Consider the following 16,647-nt stretch of genomic DNA (forward strand, 5'->3'; position numbering starts at 1 on the left):
CATGACGAGGGGTTCTGTCCTCGGGTTGGTAGACGTCACAAAGCCATTTGAAGTAGAAACCGATGCTTCCGACTTTGCTCTTGGTGGAGTCCTTATTCAAGAAGGCCACCCCATCGCTTACGAAAGTCGAAAGCTCAACGATGCCGAACGAAGATACACTGTCTCCGAGAAAGAAATGCTGGCTGTAGTCCATTGCCTTCGAGTCTGGAGACAGTATCTCTTAGGATCACAGTTCGTAGTGAAGACGGATAACAACGCCACTTGCCACTTCTTTGATCAACCAAAATTAACAGCAAAACAAGCCCGGTGGCAGGAGTCGTTGGCCGAATTCGACTTCAAGTTCGAACACAAAGCAGGAAAGAGTAATCAAGCAGCCGACGCGCTGAGTCGGAAGGGCGAACATGCGGCCCTGTGCATGTTAGCCCATATTCATTCAAGTAAGATCGATGGATCGATGCGCGACATCATCAAGGAACATTTACACAAAGACCCATCGCCCAAAGCTGTTGTTGAACTAGCTAAGGCTGGAAAGACACGGCAGTTTTGGATTGAGGGGGACCTCTTGATAACCAAAGGAAATAGATTGTACGTCCCAAGAACAGGAGAACTAAGGAAGAAACTCATTCAGGAATGTCATGATACCTTGTGGGCCGGACATCCTGGGTGGCAAAGAACATACGCCCTAATAAAGAAGGGGTACTTCTGGCCAAACATGCGAGACGACATCATGCAATACACCAAGACGTGCCTCATCTGCCAACAGGATAAGATCGAGAAATCCAAAGTCTCTGGACTCTTGGAACCTCTACCTGTGCCAACAAGACCCTGGGAAAGTGTATCTCTGGACTTCATAACACACCTCCCAAAGGTCGGGGAATATGACGCCATCTTGGTTATTATAGACCGATTCTCAAAATATGCGACATTCATCCCCACTCTCAAATTATGCTCGGCGGAACTCACAGCCCAACTGTTTTTCAAACACGTTGTAAAGTTATGGGGCATTCCGTCGAGCATCATCAGTGATAGGGATGGCAGATTCATTGGGACATTCTGGACTGAGTTATTCGCTTTCTTGGGAACAACCTTAAACATCTCCTCGAGTTATCACCCTCAAACCGATGGACAGACAGAACAGTTCAATTGCTTGCTCGAAAAATACTTACGTCACTTCGTCGACGCTCGCCAAAAGAACTGGATACAATTGTTAGATGTCGCCCAATTTTGCTTCAATTGTCAAACCAGCTCATCTACAGGGAAGAGCCCCTTCGAAATTGTAAGTGGACGACAACCGGCCTTACCCCATATTATTGATCATCCTTATGCAGGAAAAAATCCTCAAGCTCACAACTTTACAAGAGAATGGAAGCAGACGACAGATATAGCCCGGGCATATTTAGAGAAGGCTTCCAAGCATATGAAGAAATGGGCGAACAAGAAGCGTCGCCCCCTTCAATTCCGTGCAGGAGATCAAGTCCTTATCAAGCTGAGACCAGAACAGATCAGATTTCGTAGCCGAAAGGACCAGAGACTAGTTCGTAAATATGAAGGCTCGGTTGAAGTCCTTAAAAAGATCGGGGCTACCTCCTACCGAGTTGCACTACCCGCATGGATGAAAATCCACCCCGTCATTCATGTGAGCAACTTGAAGCCCTATCACCCTGATCCAGACGACGACCAACGAAATGCAACCACAAGACCGAACATCGATCTGAAGCAAAAAGAAACAAAGGAAGTGGAAGAGATCCTAGCCGACAGGGTTAGGAAGATAGGAAGACCTGTACGAACGATTCGTGAATTCCTTGTCAAATGGAAGAATCTCCCTACAGAGGAAACAAGCTGGGAACGCGCCGAAGAGCTGAACTCCGCCGCCACCCACATCGCAAGGTATGAAAATAGTCGGTTGACAGGGACGTCAACCAATTAGTGTTGCCCATGGCCGCATGCCCATGACAAGCCAAACCCTTGTCATGTCTTTTCATTCTAGTGTTTTTCCTTTTGTAATTCTAGAGCGTATGACACCTCAAAAATATCATGTCTAGGCCTACCAGAACTAAAATGGCCCAGAATGTACTATAGGGGGATATGACTAGTCGTCAACTTCTCCCTACCCAAGGTTATATATGCTAAGACGTTGTTATCTTTCTCTTGCTTGCTTATATAACTTCTCTTTCTAAAATCTCTCTTTCCAAAATCTCTCTCTCTCCTCGTTTTCCAAAACCTTCTTTTAAAACCGAGGCTAGAGGCTCGACCGTACGTCGCTTGGCCGTAGGCGACGCAAGAACAAATTGGCTTAACTCACTTGTCGCTGGAAAGTGAGTGCCGCACAATCGCTAGTCCGCTGCCTTCGAAAGCGCGATTGTGTCACTGCGCTCCTTCCTTCTCCTCTGCCTTCTCTTCTTTAACTGTAAACTCTGTCTCTTTGCTTTCCTTGGATTCTGCTTAATGAGACTCTTCAAATGAGATTAAGCGAAGCTCACTCCTTTTCCCTCTATAAATAGGTGGTTCTTTCTTTCTTTCTCCTTCACAGTCAGTCTCGACTCCTTATTCCTTCTTTCTTTCACTGTAGGGAATGGGAATCTTAGCTCAGTCTCATTCATCTCTTTCCTTCCTCATTATCGAGTAAAAGAATAAATAGTCAAAGGGTGTCGGTTTCGGCTTTGTTTACAGTCTAATTCCTCTTGAGTTGAGTCTTTCAAAGCCGCTAATGTTAATATCCCTGATTGCCCAAGGTAAATGGGTTTAGTAGCTCTTTTCTTTTACTCGAATCTAATTGTGAAACTTTGCTGCAAAAAATAAGTTATGAAAATACAAAGGACCTCACAACACTCTCTCACGTGTATACGCTCAAGGAATTTTAGGCCACTCTGTTTGCACTCATTTACACAAATGAAGCTCTCATTCTCACTTCTCAAAATTTTAAATAGAGCAAAGATTGAATTTTGAACTCTGGGTCGATTCAAAACTAAAAAGATGAAAGTAAATAAAAATCAAATTGAAAAAAAAAATGCAAAGGAAACATATATCCGATCTTGAGCCTGAAGCTCTGATACCAAATGATAAGATAAGGAATCAATACAAGGGGAATAAGATTCGGATTACCTTGTCGATCGAATATCTCAAGCCAAGAACACTTTGTTTGAGATTCGAATCACTCCAGAAGCAAGATCGATCATGTCTAGCTTCAATGATTCTTGTTGATCAAATATCTTAAACACTTGTTTGAGATTCGAATCACTCCACAAGCAAGACTGATCATATCGAGCTTGAATGATTCTACATGCAACCTAAACTACATAGAGTTGCAAAGAAACTTAGCCATTGGCTAAAGAAAAGCACAAATGCTTCTTTTGATATATCTTCTAAGTCTCATTACAAATACAACATAGATGGCTTTATATAGCCTCAAAATGAAACTATTAAAGGCATTCCAAAAGTTGTAACATTCACACTTTATGGCCATAATTAGCCATTATGTAAATGTAACCGAAATTAAATAAAAAGTCTTAAAACACAATAACTCTAAATTATAACCCACCCAAAATTTACAACAATCAAACTTTATTCTTCTTCAATGTAGCATGAATTGAAACATCTTTTGATAATTTTGACAACCTTTTCTTCACAGCTTCATTGAAGCATATTGTATGATTGATGTCTCTTGGTTCATATCAGGAAGTCAAGACTCGAGCAAGATTCATTCTTTCTTACTCTGATCCTTCTTTCACTTCTCTTTCTCCTTTCTTTCACGAGGTAAACAAAATAACTACTGAACCTGAACCGGAATCATCATCATCGAATGAAACAAGAATGAGACTTTACAGTAAGGAAAGGGGAAACTGATTCGCTCATGAACCTTTGACTGATTGAACTCGGTAAGGCAGCTAAGCTTACGAAACCCTCACCTATTACGGTCTCATCGAGCTACACTTACTGCTATTCTATTAATGAGCCAAAGAGAAAGGGGAAAGAAGATAGAAAGATTAATTCCCCTAAACCTCTGGATTCTTTCGCTGTAAAGAAGGTCTCACTGCTTGTCGTTGAGCTGCTTCGCACCTTTCCTCTTCATTATCCTGAACGTATTCTTTATGGTCTCATTCATTGCTCCTCTGCCTATCGTTCTCGCAATTCCATTGCCTTAACTACTGAACTCACCTTCTTTCACCTAGTGATATGAACCAAGAGACATCAATCATACAATATGCTTCAATGAAGATGTGAAGAAAAGGTTGTCAAAATTATCAAAAGATGTTTCAATTCATGCTACATTGAAGAAGAATAAAGTTTGATTGAAGGTTGTCAAAATTATCAAAAGATGTTTCAATTCATGCTACATTGAAGAAGAATAAAGTTTGATTGGTGTAAATTATGATACCTTCTTCCATGGTCTCTCCCTCGCATCAAGCCAGGACCAACCGCATGTGGATTATCCTCGTGGTGATCAGAATTGTCGCCTTCATATGTATCGGTTGAGGGCGTAGGTTGTGGAATCCTCTGTCGTGCTTGATTTTGAATCTCCAATCTTCCTATTCGATCAGTCAACTCTTCTATTCCTCGAATTAGTCTTTCCATAGTTCGTTGTTGTGCTTCTCTCAATCGTGCATCAGTAATGTTAGTATTGTCGTCTTGATTTTCCATGCTACAAAAGAAAGGTAAAAGATAAGGAATCTCTACAAGGGGAATAAGATTCGGATTACCTTGTCGATCGAATATCTCAAGCCAAGAACACTTTGTTTGAGATTCGAATCACTCCAGAAGCAAGATCGATCATGTCTAGCTTCAATGATTCTTGTTGATCAAATATCTCAAACACTTGTTTGAGATTCGAATCACTCCACAAGCAAGATTGATCATGTCGAGCTTGAATGATTCTACATGCAATCTAAACTACATAGAATTGCAAAGAAACTTAGCCATTGGCTAAAGAAAAGCACAAATGCTTCTTTTGATATATCTTCTAAGTCTTAAAATACAATAACTCTAAATTACTCTAAATTATAACCCACCCAAAATTTACAACAATCAAACTTTATTCTTCTTCAATGTAGCATGAATTGAAACATCTTTTGATAATTTTGACAACCTTTTCTTCACATCTTCATTGAAGCATATTGTATGATTGATGTCTCTTGGTTCATATCACCTAGTCTTGAACAAGGGTGGAAAGCCTCAAGATGAATGAGAGTGAACTACTTTTCCTTCATGACCTGAACTTTCTAGTCGAGTAAATGAATTAGCTACTTCACCTTATACTCTGAGCTACTGAACTGCAAGGAAAGACTCACAATTCCATTGCCTTACCCTCTATTGAGCTACTTTATACGCTTCCTTCTTGTCTGTCCCTATTGATTCTTTAACTGTAAACCCCTGAACTCAATAACTTGAAGAACTGTAACCCCTCTGTCTTCGTCTTCACTCTTTCACTCGTTAAATAGATAGTCTGATCTTTCTTTTCTGATATTCCCTGATTGAACTGATAACTCTCTTGTAATGTAAACTACTGAACCTCGACTTCTCTCCGGAACAGGTAGGAGATATGGGGCTGGTCTCTTTGCTTTTCTTTCCTCTCGCTGATTGAAAACTATTCTTGAACTGTATAAAGAAGACTAAAGATTAATGGATTGAACGAACTCTTTTACTCCTAAACCAATCCTTCCCTTATTTCTGGAGGTAAACTGTATGTAGGATGATTCTTTCACTCTTTTACTCTCTGGTCAAGCATATTCAATGACTAAGAGTGAACTACTGAACCTATTTATTCTGTCACTCGGTAAACAGAAATTCCATTTCCGGGACTATTACTGATTTCACTCTGAAAATAGAATAGGTCTTTGCTTTGTTTACGAACTTCTCTCCTGAACCTGATTTCACTCTGTAATAGGTGTTTATTTGTTTACGAACTTCTCTCTTTCACCTTCTTTCTTTAACTGTAAACAGGGAATCTTAACTATTTTCCTATCCCCCTTTCTTTTCTTTCTCTTTTTCTTCCTTATTAAATCAGATGAGAGTAGTAAGCTAAGAGTTGATAACAAGGAAATCTCATTAGGAAAAGAAGAATTTTGAATCATCCAAGGAAAGATTCCTTATTCATTGCGAGCATATTCATTTACTTACCTTCAACCACTGGTAAACTAAGAAAATTCAAGGATGGATGTTCGAGCGTCTGCGCCCCTCTACGATAAATGCCCCTTTCCCTATGTATTCTTATTCTTTGACTGATTTCCCTCGATAATAGGTCTTTGATTTCACTCTTTTCCCGGCTTACGATATTCCCTTCCCTGATTTCCGTATACTCTTTCTCCCTTATTAGTGTTGAAAGTCAAGATGGACGAAGGATTCCTTCTCTTGTTCCTATTCTCTCGTGAACCTTCTTCTTCTTTCATTCGGTAATTAAAGGGAAAGACTGAACCGAAACCTTATTCTTGAACTCCTTTTTACAGTAAGGGATATTAATTAGCTGGTTGCTTTGAAAGACGAAAACCAGACAAGATGCATTCTCCGGGGAACCCATATTACCTGACCCTGAACCTGATATTGAACTTCTCTTTCCGCTTATGAATCAAGTGTTGAAAGGAAGGACTCAACCAACTCAAGCAAGATCCCTTCAAAGACTCTTTCTCTCGGTAATAGGTGTGTTTGTTCTTTCTCCTGAATCTCGGCTGCTTCTTTCTTGCTTTCACTGTAAGAGAAGGTCAAGCTACTGAACCTTTGCCTTATTAATCAAGTTTAGACGAAAGAAGACTGTAAACAACTGGGAATCTTAGCTCTGATCTTTCTGCTTATGAATCATCAAGTGTTGAAAGGAAAGACGAAAGATGAATGAGAGTGCACTCCTGAACCGTAATCGATATTACCTGATGTTATTGAGAGAGAGTTGTTGATATGAACCAAGAGACATCAATCATACAATATGCTTCAATGAAGATGTGAAGAAAAGGTTGCCAAAATTATCAAAAGATGTTTCAATTCATGCTACATTGAAGAAGAATAAAGTTTGATTGTTGTAAATTTTGGGTGGGTTATAATTTAGAGTTATTGTATTTTAAGACTTTTCATTTAATTTCGGTTACATTTACATAATGGCTAATTATGGCCATAAAGTGTGAATGTTACAACTTTTGGAATGCCTTTAATAGTTTCATTTTGAGACTATATAAAGCCATGTATGTTGTATTTGTAAGGTAGACTTGGAAAATATATTAAAAGAAGCCTTTGTGCTTTCTTTAGCCAATGGCTAAGTTTATTTGCAACTCTATGTAGTTTAGGTTGCATGTAGAATCATTCAAGCTCGACATGATCAATCTTGCTTGTGGAGTGATTCGAATCTCAATCAAGTGTTCTTGTCTTGAGATATTTGATCAACAAGAATCATTGAAGCTAGACATGATCGATCTTGCTTCTGAAGTGATTCGAATCTCAAACAATGTTCTTGCCTTGAGATATTCGATCAACAAAGTAATCCGAATCTTATTCCCCTTGTATTGATTCCTTATCTTATCAGTTGTCGAGGAGGAGGTAAACAGGAGGATCTGAAGGTCAAGCTCCGAAACCTATTTCATTTCTTCTTGATCCTGACCCTATTTCTTCTTGTACGAGGTAAAGCGGCAGGAGGATGATTCGCTCTTTGAGTCTATTCCCTGAATTCTGTTCTTGTTCTTCTTTCCGTTCAAACACTCACAGTAAACAGATGGTAAGCGGATTCACTTCTGGCTGGGATGATCCTTGTTTGGCTGTCTCACTCCCCGAGTATTCTTCAATCTATCTTTTCCTCCTCCCCTTGTAATAAAGATTAATTCTTTAACGGATCTTTACTCCTCCCTCTCCCTTCCCTACTACTTAACTAATGACCCTGCCCTTGCTGAACCACCTCTTCTCGTGTCTTCGCCTCGTCGCCCTCCGGGTCTCACAATTGAATTGCCTCTCCTTTGTTTCATTCTTTGGCTTTCGCTCCTCTCCCTCTCGGTCGAGTGGCTTTCACTCCTTTCCTTTGCCTCTATTATTGCCTGAACTACTGAACCTACTTATTAAGTATCCTTCACTCCTTCACCTATGGATTCTTTAAGGAGGTCAAGCAGCTAATGAATTTACTCCTCTCCTGTAAACAAATTCAAGAATGTTTGCTTCGCACCTTACTTATGAGTTATACTTACTAAACTACTGACCCTATCTATTGATGGATTCTTTCTCCGTAACCGTCACCTCTGCCTCTATTAGCATCAGTTCTTGTTCTTTCCCTTCAAGACCAGTAAGGGAAACTCCTTCACTCCTCTCCCTCTTTCTTGGTCTCACTGCTTTCGCTCCTTTTCCGATTGATTCCTGAACCTATTTATGAACTGTAAAGACTTTACTCCTTATGAATGAGAGAGAGTTAGTTTACGAACCTCACTCCGGCCCTTATTTCTTCTTTTCCTAGGTAAGCTGGATGAGAAGAGGGCCAAGCCCATTCACCGGAACCTGACGAGAATGTAAGTAAGAAAGAAGAATTCTCCTGCCTGAACCTGCTGCCTATGTTATTCACTCGGTCAAGCTAGCACTAAGAAAAAGGAAAGACTCTGATATGAACCAAGAGACATCAATCATAACATATGCTTCAAAATGATATGAACCAAGAGACATCAATCATAACATATGCTTCAATGAAGATGTGAAGAAAATATTGTTGAAATCATCAAAAGATATTTCAATTCATGCAACATTGAAGAAGAATAAAGTTTCATATGATAAATTTTGGGTGGATTACAATTTAGAGTTATTGTATTTCATTAATGTATTTTAAGACTATTTAGTTACTTTAGGTTACAATTACATAATGGCTAATTATGGCCATAAAGTGTGAATGTTACAACTCTTGGAATGCCTTTAGTAGTTTCATTTTTGAGGCTATATAAAGCCTTGTATGTTGTATTTGTAATGAGACTTGGAAAATATAGTAAAGAAGCATTTGTGCTTTTCTTTAGCCGATGGCTAAGTTTCTTTGCAATTCTATGTAGTTTAGATTGCATGTAGAATCATTCAAGCTCGACATGATCAATCTTGCTTGTGGAGTGATTCGAATCTCAAACAAGTGTTTGAGATATTTGATCAACAAGAATCATTCAAGCTAGACATGATCGATCTTGCTTGTGGAGTGATTCGAATCTCAAACAAAGTGTTCTTGGCTTGAGATATTCGATCGACAAGGTAATCCGAATCTTATTCCCCTTGTAGTTGATTCCTTATCTTATCAGACTCATAGAAGGATGAATGAGAGTGAAGTTGACTCCTCTCCCTATTTTGAGGGCTATGCCATTTTCTCGGTATTTGAGGTCATTGAACTCCTTTTCCTCTCTCTATTCTATTGTATTAGCATAAGTTCTTGTTCTTTCCCTTCTCTTTCACTGTAAGCACTGGCTGGGAATCTAAGCTCTGTCTCTGTCTGATCTTTCTCCTTATGAATCAAGTGGTTGAAAGGAAAGACTGACCTCAAGAATTAATGAGACTTAACTACTGAACCTGAACCTCTGCCTTCTTTGACTCCCTTTCCTCTATTACAAGTCAAGACTCCTTATGCATTCTCCGATTCCATCTTGATAGTAAAGGAAACTCCTGAACCTATTCATTGTTGGTCTTACAATTCCATTGCTGATCCTCTCCTTTACAGTCGAGCCGCTGATAGAAAATCTTTTGTATCTCCATATAACTGTAAAAGTTCGTCAGAGGTTTTTCCTTAATAGCAGCAGCAAAAATCAAATAAATTCCATCTACATATAACTGTAAAACATTAAAAGCGGTTTTCCCCTAATAGCTGGAACTTAAATTAAATAAATTCTATACCCCCCCCTCCCCCCGTATTTTTGGGGATCAAATCTAGGTATTTAGGGCCGAGGTAATTAAGAAGTAGAAGTCAATCCTATCAAAGAATCAATGATCGTTCACTGTCAGTAAATCCTCAAGATTCCTTCTTGATCTTGATCTTCTTCGAAACTCTCTCTTCATTCTCCAGTCTGAACTCCTTATTCATAATTCTTTCTTGAACTCGTTAAATAGATAGTAGTAGTCTTTCTTTCTCCTTCACCTCTATGTCTCATTGCTTGGCTCCTTGCCTTGACCTCTACACCTCGGGCTCACAATTTCATTGCCTTGACTTGTCCCTTCTCTTCTTTCCTTGTCAACTGGGAATCTTAGCTCTTCTCCTTCACCTTTTGGAACTCTAAAGCAATTAGATTATGATCCGGAACCTTCCCTTTTGAACCTATCTATCCTTTGTCTCGTAGCTTCGCTCCTCTCTGTCTTAGCCTTTCTCTAGCTTTCTAGCTTTCTTTGTTTTATTCCCTTCTTGAACTCTTAAGGAAGTGAGGCCGAAACATTCATTCTCCTTCACTCAATCACTTTCAGAACTGTAACCAAAGATTGACGATTAATAGAGAACCGACACCCTTTGACAGATGGAACTCCTTATATTCTCTGTCTCCCAGCTTCGCTCCTTTACTACCGGGAGCTTCTTAAACTGATCTTTCTCCTCTGTCTATCGGTCTCGCTATTCCATTGCCTGAACTGTAACCCCTCTTTCTTCATTCTCCTTTACTGTCGAGCTACTTACTCCGGCAATTCATTCAATCCTCTTGATATGATAAGGAATCAATACAAGGGGAATAAGATTCGGATTACCTTGTCGATCGAATATCTCAAGCCAAGAACACTTTGTTTGAGATTCGAATCACTCCAGAAGCAAGATCGATCATGTCTAGCTTCAATGATTCTTGTTGATCAAATATCTCAAACACTTGTTTGAGATTCGAATCACTCCACAAGCAAGATTGATCATGTCGAGCTTGAATGATTCTACATGCAATCTAAACTACATAGAATTGCAAAGAAACTTAGCCATTGGCTAAAGAAAAGCACAAATGCTTCTTTTGATATATTTTCCAAGTCTACCTTACAAATATAACATACAAGGCTTTATATAGCCTCAAAATGAAAAAGGCATTACAAAAGTTGTAACATTCACACTTTATGGCCATAATTAGCCATTATGTAAATGTAACCGAAATTAAATAAAATGTCTTAAAATACAATAACTCTAAATTATAACCCACCCAAAATTTACAACAATCAAACTTTATTCTTCTTCAATGTAGCATGAATTGAAACATCCTTTGATAATTTTGACAACCTTTTCTTCACATCTTCATTGAAGCATATTGTATGATTGATGTCTCTTGGTTCATATCATTCTCCACTTCTTCAAGAGGATTCGTCCTCGAATCTATTTGTGAAACTTTGCTGCAAAAAATAAGTTATGGAAATACAAAGGACCTCACAACACTCTCTCACGTGTATACACTCAAGGAATTTTAGGCCACTCTGTTTGCACTCATTTACACAAATGAAGCTCTCATTCTCACCTCTCAAAATTTTAAATAGAGCAAAGATTGAATTTTGAACTTTGGGTCGATTAAAAACTAAAAAGATGAAAATAAATAAAAATTAAATTGAGAAGAAACGCAAAGGAAACATATATCCGATCTTGAGCCTGAAGCTCTGATACCAAATGATAAGATAAGGAATCAATACAAGGGGAATAAGATTCGGATTACCTTGTTGATCGAATATCTCAAGGCAAGAACACTTTGTTTGAGATTCGAATCACTCCAGAAGCAAGATCGATCATGTCTAGCTTCAATGATTCTTGTTGATCAAATATCTCAAGACAAGAACACTTGATTGAGATTCGAATCACTCCACAAGCAAGATTGATCATGTCGAGCTTGAATGATTCTACATGCAACCTAAACTACATAGAGTTGCAAAGAAACTTAGCCATTGGCTAAAGAAAAAGCACAAATGCTTCTTTTGATATATCTTCCAAGTCTGATTACAAATACAACATAGATGGCTTTATATAGCCTCAAAATGAAACTATTAAAGGCATTCCAAAAGTTGTAACATTCACACTTTATGGCCATAATTAGCCATTATGTAAATGTAACCGAAATTAAATAAAAAGTCTTAAAATACAATAACTCTAAATTATAACCCACCCAAAATTTACAACAATCAAACTTTATTCTTCTTCAATGTAGCATGAATTGAAACATCTTTTGATAATTTTGACAACCTTTTCTTCACATCTTCATTGAAGCATATTGTATGATTGATGTCTCTTGGTTCATATCATTCTCCACTTCTTCAAGAGGATTCGTCCTCGAATCTATTTGTGAAACTTTGGTGCAAAAAATAAGTTATGGAAATACGAAGGACCTCACAACACTCTCTCACGTGTATACACTCAAGAAAATTTTAGGCCACTCTTTTTACACACGTTTACACAAATGAAGCTCTCATTCTCACCTCTCAAAATTGTAAATAGAGCAAAGATTGAATTTTGAACTCTGGGTCGATTAAAAACTAAAAAGATGAAAATAAATAAAAATCAAATTGAGAAGAAACGCAAAGGAAACATATATCCGATCTTGAGCCTGAAGCTCTGATACCAAATGATAAGATAAAGAATCAATACAAGGGGAATAAGATTCGGATTACCTTGTCGATAGAATATCTCAAGCCAAGAACACTTTGTTTGAGATTCGAATCACTCCAGAAGCAAGATCGATCATGTCTAGCTTCAATGATTCTTGTTGATCAAATATCTCAAACACTTGTTTGAGATTCGAATCACTCCACAAGCAAGATTGATCATGTCGAGCTTGAATGATTCTACATGCAACCTAAACTACATAGAGTTGCAAAGAAACTTAGCCATTGGCTAAAGAAAAAGCACAAATGCTTCTTTTAATATATTTTCCAAGTCTTATTACAAATACAACATAGATGGCTTTATATAGCCTCAAAATGAAACTATTAAAGGCATTCCAAAAGTTGTAACATTCACACTTTATGGCCATAATTAGCCATTATGTAAATGTAACCGAAATTAAATAAAAAGTCTTAAAATACAATAACTCTAAATTATAACCCACCCAAAATTTACAACAATCAAACTTTATTCTTCTTCAATGTAGCATGAATTGAAACATCCTTTGATAATTTTGACAACCTTTTCTTCACATCTTCATTGAAGCATATTGTATGATTGATGTCTCTTGGTTCATATCATTCTCCACTTCTTCAAGAGGATTCGTCCTCGAATCTATTTGTGAAACTTTGGTGCAAAAAATAAGTTATGGAAATACGAAGGACCTCACAACACTCTCTCACGTGTATACACTCAAGGAATTTTAGGCCACTCTGTTTGCACTCATTTACACAAATGAAGCTCTCATTCTCACCTCTCAAAATTGTAAATAGAGCAAAGATTGAATTTTGAACTCTGGGTCGATTAAAAACTAAAAAGATGAAAATAAATAAAAATCAAATTGAGAAGAAACGCAAAGGAAACATATATCCGATCTTGAGCCTGAAGCTCTGATACCAAATGATAAGATAAGGAATCAATACAAGGGGAATAAGATTCGGATTACCTTGTTGATCGAATATCTCAAGCCAAGAACACTTTGTTTGAGATTCGAATCACTCCAGAAGCAAGATCGATCATGTCTAGCTTCAATGATTCTTGTTGATCAAATATCTCAAACACTTGTTTGAGATTCGAATCACTCTAGAAGCAAGATCGATCATGTCGAGCTTGAATGATTCTACATGCAATCTAAACTACATAAAATTGCAAAGAAACTTAGCCATTGGCTAAAGAAAAGCACAAATGCTTCTTTTGATATATTTTCCAAGTCTACCTTACAAATATAACATACAAGGCTTTATATAGCCTCAAAATGAAAAAGGCATTACAAAAGTTGTAACATTCACACTTTATGGCCATAATTAGCCATTATGTAAATGTAACCGAAATTAAATAAAATGTCTTAAAATACAATAACTCTAAATTATAACCCACCCAAAATTTACAACAATCAAACTCCAGAAGCAAGATCGATCATGTCTAGCTTCAATGATTCTTGTTGATCAAATATCTCAAACACTTGTTTGAGATTCGAATCACTCCACAAGCAAGACTGATCATATCGAGCTTGAATGATTCTACATGCAACCTAAACTACATAGAGTTGCAAAGAAACTTAGCCATTGGCTAAAGAAAAAGCACAAATGCTTCTTTTAATATATTTTCCAAGTCTGATTACAAATACAACATACAAGGCTTTATATAGCCTCAAAATGAAACTATTAAAGGCATTCCAAAAGTTGTAACATTCACACTTTATGGCCATAATTAGCCATTATGTAAATGTAACCGAAATTAAATAAAAAGTCTTAAAACACAATAATTCTAAATTATAACCCACCCAAAATTTACAACAATCAAACTTTATTCTTCTTCAATGTAGCATGAATTGAAACATCTTTTGATAATTTTAACAACCTTTTCTTCACATTTTCATTGAAGCATTTTGTATGATTGATGTCTCTTGGTTCATATCATATTGGCTGCATCTTCCAGCCTGGAGGATGATTCTTTCACTAGGTAAAAAGCGTCTTTCTTCTTCCTGAACCGGATTGAAGAGTAAGATGCAGAAGAAACCAAAACCTTATACTCTCCTCCCTGACGATATTACCTTCCCTGAGCGAACCTGATAAGATAAGGAATCAATATAAGGGGAATAAGATTCGGATTACCTTGTTGATCGAATATCTCAAGGCAAGCACATTGTTTGAGATTCGAATCACTCCAGAAGCAAGATCGATCATGTCTAGCTTCAATGATTCTTGTTGATCAAATATCTCAAGACAAGAACACTTGATTGAAATTCGAATCACTCCACAAGCAAGATTGATCATGTCGAGCTTGAATGATTCTACATGCAACCTAAACTACATAGAGTTGCAAATAAACTTAGCCATTGGCTAAAGAAAGCACAAATGCTCCTTTTACTATATTTTCCAAGTCTACCTTACAAATACAACATAAATGGCTTTATATAGCCTCAAAATGGAACTATTAAAGACATTTCAAAAGTTGTAACATTCAGACTTTATGGCCATAATTAGCCATTATGTAAATGTAACCGAAATTAAATAAAAAGTCTTAAAATACATTGACTCTAAATTACTCTAAATTATAACCCACCTGATATGATAAGGAATCACTACAAGGGGAGCAAGATTCGGATTACCTTGTTGATCGAATATCTCAAGGCAAGAACACTTGATTGAGATTCGAATCACTCCGCAAGCAAGATCGATCATGTCTAGCTTGAATGATTCTTGTTGATCAAATATCTCAAACATTTGTTTGAGATTTGAATCACTCCACAAGCAAGATTGATCATGTCGAGCTTGAATGATTCTACATGCAATCTAAACTACATAGAATTGCAAAGAAACTTAGCCATCGGCTAAAGAAAAGCACAAATGCTTCTTTACTATATTTTCCAAGTCTCATTACAAATACAACATACAAGGCTTTATATAGCCTAAAAAATGAAACTACTAAAGGCATTCCAAGAGTTGTAACATTCACACTTTATGGCCATAATTAGCCATTATGTAATTGTAACCTAAAGTAACTAAATAGTCTTAAAATACATTAATGAAATACAATAACTCTAAATTGTAATCCACCCAAAATTTATCATATGAAACTTTATTCTTCTTCAATGTTGCATGAATTGAAATATCTTTTGATGATTTCAACAATATTTTCTTCACATCTTCATTGAAGCATATGTTATGATTGATGTCTCTTGGTTCATATCATTCTCCACTTCTTCAAGAGGATTCGTCCTCGAATCTATTTGTGTAACTTTGCTGCAAAAAAAATAAGTTATGGAAATACGTAGGACCTCACAACACTCTTTCACGAGTATATGCTCAAGGAATTTTAGGCCACTCTTTTTACACACGTTTACACAAATGAAGCTCTCATTCTCACCTCTCAAAATTGTAAATAGAGCAAAAATTGAATTTTGAACTTTGGGTCGATTAAAAACTAAAAAGATAAAAATAAATAAAAATCAAATTAAGAAGAAACGCAAAGGAAACATATATCCGATCTTGAGCCTGAAGCTCTGATACCAAATGATATGATAAGGAATCACTACAAGGGGAGCAAGATTCGGATTACCTTGTTGATCGAATATCTCAAGGCAAGAACACTTGATTGAGATTCGAATCACTCCACAAGCAAGATCGATGATGTCTAGCTTGAATGATTCTTGTTGATCAAATATCTCAAACATTTGTTTGAGATTCGAATCACTCCACAAGCAAGATTAATCATGTCGAGCTTGAATGATTCTACATGCAATCTAAACTACATAGAATTGCAAAGAAACTTAGCCATCGGCTAAAGAAAAGCACAAATGCTTCTTTACTATATTTTTCAAGTCTCATTACAAATACAACATACAAGGCTTTATATAGCCTCAAAATGAAACTATTAAAGGCATTCCAAAAGTTGTAACATTCAGACTTTATGGCCATAATTAGCCATTATGTAAATGTAACCGAAATTAAATAAAGTCTTAAAATACAATAACTCTAAATTATTCTAAATTATAACCCACCCAAAATTTACAACAATCAAACTTTATTCTTCTTCAATGTAGCATGAATTGAAACATCTTTTGATAATTTTGGCAACCTTTTCTTCACATCTTCATTGAAGCATATTGTATGATTGATGTCTCTTGG

The 16,647-nt window shown here is 37.1% G+C and overlaps 1 long non-coding RNA gene across 1 annotated transcript; it reads right to left on the minus strand.

The window, feature by feature from the left end:
* Nucleotides 1-2,392: 2,392 nt before the first annotated feature.
* LOC111439682 lies at nt 2,393-9,699 on the minus strand. Its single transcript, XR_002709845.1, has 3 exons — nt 9,612-9,699; nt 9,488-9,492; nt 2,393-2,418 (listed from the first exon to the last, which is right to left on the minus strand). It is a non-coding gene; the product is annotated as an uncharacterized LOC111439682 (long non-coding RNA).
* Between the last annotated feature and the right edge of the window lie 6,948 nt (nt 9,700-16,647).

Source organism: Cucurbita moschata, unplaced genomic scaffold, assembly GCF_002738365.1.
Source record: "Cucurbita moschata cultivar Rifu unplaced genomic scaffold, Cmos_1.0 Cmo_Scf00101, whole genome shotgun sequence".
Classification (NCBI taxonomy): Eukaryota; Viridiplantae; Streptophyta; class Magnoliopsida; order Cucurbitales; family Cucurbitaceae; genus Cucurbita; species Cucurbita moschata.